The sequence below is a fragment of the Echinops telfairi genome, unplaced genomic scaffold (genome assembly GCF_000313985.2).
Source record: "Echinops telfairi isolate 266 unplaced genomic scaffold, ASM31398v2 ScPeMD7_7468;HRSCAF=8506_0, whole genome shotgun sequence".
Lineage (NCBI taxonomy): Eukaryota > Metazoa > Chordata > Mammalia > Afrosoricida > Tenrecidae > Echinops > Echinops telfairi.
Window position 1 is genome coordinate 3,388,159 of NW_022111369.1, and position 4,621 is coordinate 3,392,779.

The window sequence follows — 4,621 nt, forward strand, 5'->3', positions numbered from 1 at the left end:
CCGTACCACTGCAACACACAAGCTTCCCCTGGTGATAGGGGTGGATGCTCATGAGATTCATTGGGAGTGGGGAGGGAATTGAACCTAAGTCTCCCTCCTGGAGGCAGAGAATTCCACTTTTGAGTCATCACCACCTGCCATGTATTGCTATGAGCTTTTTGGCATCTGCTTGCTGTTTAATTTTCAAAATCGCTAAAGAGAATAGAATCTTGTTCCAATAAAATGGAAACCTTAGAGTCTAGGAGGACTATAAAGGACATGAATAATATTACTATCTTTAGGATTGAGACTACAGAACTCATCAAGAGATGTTTATGGCAATAGTGATAACGTAGGCATGTATGCTATTTTATTACATAAAGGTATATGCGGTGTATGTAGATGTCTATATAGGTATATTTCTCAGCATAAGAATGTGTCTGTATTATATTCATATATGAGGGGGTACCCGCCCCCCAATAAAACCCAGACTTCTAAAAAAAGCTATATATTTAAATTTTCAACAAAGCAACCTTATCACCTTCAAAGTACTCTCCATGACACTTAATACATTTGCCAAATCTGCGATTCCATTCTTGGAAACATCTTTCAAACTCATCTGGTTGGATGGCTGACAGCACCTCCCTTGTTTTCTTCTCCACCTCTTCTACATCATCAAATCGGTGTCCTTTCATGTTCCTCTGGATTCGCGGAAGCAAAAACAAGTCACATGGAGTGAAGTCAAAAAACTGGGGCACTGAGATGGCTACATGAGCAGGCGCATTGTCATGGTGGCAAAACCAGTGCCCCGTCTGCCACAAATCAGGCCTTTTTGGTGGCACACTGTTATGCATTCTTTTCAGAACCTCTAAATAGAAAACTGGTTAACAGTTTGACCTGGTGAAGTGAACTCCAAATCACTAGGCACCAACATTTCTGCCCATTCTGGAAGTTAACAGATGTCCAGAAGAGGTCTGCCATCGCTCGACATTTCACCTTTTTTGAAACGAGAAAACCACTTGCATACTTGAGTTTTTCCCATAACACTATCCTTGCAAGCTGTGTTCAATATCACAACACTTTCTGTGGCATTTTTCCCGAGCAAAAAACAAAATCTTACAGCTGCACACAGTTCTCTTAAATCAGCCATCACAAAAAATGAGGTTCGAGCAAAACTGCTTTCATGAAAAAATTCACTGTGATCAGAGAGAACCTTTCCAGGTGACGCCACTGGGTGCACTAACTCAGAGAGAGTTGTTTGATGCTCACCTAGCAGGAAAAAATTGTACTATGATAGCTCCCCTCTGCCCAACACAACTCTGGATTTGTTTGTTTGTTTTGGTACCCCCTCATATATAATAAAACACAAATAGGGCCCAGTAACAAAGACCTCTTAGGCATATCCAAATACCTCTTGGGATCAGTTTAATGAGTTTGAAAGCTTAGGATGAGGGGACAACTAGCTCAATTGGTATAGTTCATAAAAATAATGTTCTGTGTCCTAGTTTGATGCATAGTACCACGGACCTTAACGACTTGTAGATGACCATTTAAGGTAAAAGTACTGGTTCCTTTCCATCTGTAGCTAAATAGAAAGAAGGAACCCAAAACTAAGAAATATCTAAGTCCACTGAACTAAGAGTTCACAGGAACCACCATTTCTATTAGCCTGAAACCAGAAGAATTAGAGGGTGCCCAACTACCACTATTAACAATTCTGACCAGGGATGAAAGAAGAGGTCCTGGAGGGAGTCAGAGAAAGATGTGGAACCAATTCAAATGTCTAAAAAAGGCCAGTCCTATTGGACTGGTAGAGACTAGAAGAACCCTGAGACAATCATCCTAAAATGTGATTTTAACTTGGAACTCAGACCATTCCAGGAAGTCTCCTTTCAGCCTAATAATAGGTTGGCTTGTAAAATAAACCATGTCACCCATGAAGAATATGTTCTATTACCTTGACATCATAATCAACTGTCTAAGACCAAATGGTCAACATTTATCCAAAGAGGAGAAGAGGAAGAGGGGCAGGGAGGTTAGACAACTGGGAACAAAGCAACCAGAATGGAAACAATAAGAAGGCTGATACATTAAAAAAATTGTAACCAATGTCATGGAACAATTTGCATGACAATCTTGAAAGGGAAGCTAATTTGCTAAAACCGACATTTTAAAACACTTTTTTTTAAAAGTTAGATAATAAGAACTTTTCAGAGCATGGGGAGTCTAGAATATCAAGAGTGGGTCTCATCTCATTGTTTTTGAGTCCATTTAGACTCCTAGTGACCCCACAGGGCAGAGAACTGTTCCTGTGGGTTTCTGAGGCTATCAATCTTTATAGGAGTAGGAAGTCTTGTCTTTCTCTCAGAAAGAGTGGCTGGTGGTTTTGAACTGCTGAGTGGTCCATTAGCACCTCACCTTGTAGCCCACTATGCCACCAAGGCTTCTCCAAGAGTGAGTAGGATCTGAAAACAGCATGAGCTCAGACTGTGAGGAGATGAAACCTCTCTTGTGTTAGGGAGCAGTGGTTAGGTTATTGAAATCATTAATAAGATAGGGATTTTGGACCATTAGTTTAACAAACTAATTCACTTATGAAATGTATTCAAGAAATGTAATGTGACTCTTCATCTCATTTGCATAGAAATCAAAGGAATAGGCTACGGAGAAAATTAAAAACAAATTATATATTATAGAAAATTCTGTAATTGAAAATAAGGATCCTTCCTGTCTTCCCTGTATTAAGAGTTTCAGCCCGAGGGCCACACACACATTGTAAAAATGGAAGAATTGGATGTGAAAACTGTCCCTCCCTCTGTCTCTTGTCTCTCCAGTTCCCTTCAGCTGAATGTGTTTACCCAACTTGACTGTTCCAGGAAGCGCAGTGAGACTGTTCCGGGTCATGACTGGGTTACCTGTCGTTCTTTGGAAGAGAGAAAAGAAAAAAGAAAAGGCCATCATTGTAGGGGCTGCTGCCCATCCTCTCTGGCTAAAGTTACCCACTTCATCAGCCATGGTGACATCTGACGAACTATTAGCCTGGCCTCCATGACTAGGAGAGCGATAACTCAGGTCAAGGTGAGTCAAGCTTGCCATCTGGTCATGGCTCCAGGCTCTTGTACTGATGTCTTTGAAATGGTACTCCCAGCAAAGTTTTCCTTGCAATTCTGCCCAGCAAATTGGAGAAGTGCCCTCACTTACACTCTTTTTGTATGATCCTAGATTCAGAGCTGCCAAGGTCCTGGGAAACATTCATAAAGCAGGAGCAAAAACAAGATCATAAAATTTAAAGAGCCTTCAATTTGAGAAGTATTCTTTGTGAGGTAGATATTGCCCACCAAAAGACCTTGAGAGGAAGTAGGAGGTTTGGAAGCTTGCCCAAAGCCATCAAGTAGGGATGTAAAGATAGGATAAGAATGCAGGGATCTAGTCTGCTCTCCAAGAGGTTCTTCCTTGTTGATTCCTCAAGAGCTCTCTGGAATCTTTGTCTCCCACCAGCATGTCTCAGGCCGAGTTTGACAAAGCTGCTGAAGAAGTTAAGCACCTCAAGACCAAACCAGCAGATGATGAAATGTTGTTCATCTACAGCCATTTCAAATAAGCTACTGTGGGGGAGATAAACACAGAATGACCTGGGTTGTTATATTTCAAAGGCAAAGGCAAGTGGGATGCCTGGAAAGAGCTGAAAGGGACTGCCAAGGAAGATGCCATGAAGGCTTACAAAGACAAGGTAGAAGAGCTAAAGAAAAAGTATGGAATATACTGGATGTGGATGTGCCAGCCAAGCCTTTGATCCCATCAAATGTAACCATGCCTTTTCCTTTCTAATATTGCGGTTGAAGTAATGAAGATTACCAATTAACCCAATTCCTCAAGCTTTCCAAGATAAGGCTTTCCCAGGTGAAGAGCAAAAAATGGTTACTAACTTTATTTGTAGACCAATTAAAAGTGAATTTGCTACTTAAAAAAAAACAAACAAAGAAAAGAAAAAAGGATTAAGGGGTCTTAATCTACTTTAACAGAAATCCCTTTGCTTTCCATTAAATAGATACCAACGTGTCACTTGGGGACCTTGAGTGTGCCAGACCCAAGCTTTTAAATCACCTCCTATGTGTGAACACTGGACCAGGACTAGGAAAGACTCAAGGAACACTGATGCATTTGGAGTATGGTCTTGGAGAAGAATAACCTCTCTGGGGGGAAACGCCATCAGAATACTCCTCAGCATCAGGATGGTGAGACTTTGTCTCACATCCTTTGGACATGTTACAGGAGACACCGATCCCTGGAAAAGGATTTCCTGCTAGGTAGAGTAGACTTACTTGGTAGAGTAAGAGGAAGACTTTTAATGAGAGGGACTTTGTTCTTCTGGCCGCTCATGGAACGTTCAATATTCTTCGCAAACACCATAATTCAAAAGCATCGGTTCTTCTTGGTCCTTCCTTATTTGTGGTCCAGCTTTAGCATGCAGAGGAGGCAGTTGGAAATACCAAGGCTTGCTCAGGCACACCACAGTCCTCACAGAGACAACCTGGCTCTTCAACACGGTGAGAGTCTTGTGCACAGGTCTGCCCTGATCTGCTTTGCTCTGTGGACTGCTATTTCCATGAGCATTGATTGTGAATGCAAGAAAATTGAAATC

The 4,621-nt window shown here is 41.5% G+C and overlaps 1 pseudogene; it reads left to right on the plus strand.

The window, feature by feature from the left end:
* The first annotated feature begins 3,478 nt into the window (after nucleotides 1-3,478).
* Nucleotides 3,479-3,772, plus strand: LOC101648154 (annotated as a pseudogene).
* Nucleotides 3,773-4,621: the final 849 nt, after the last annotated feature.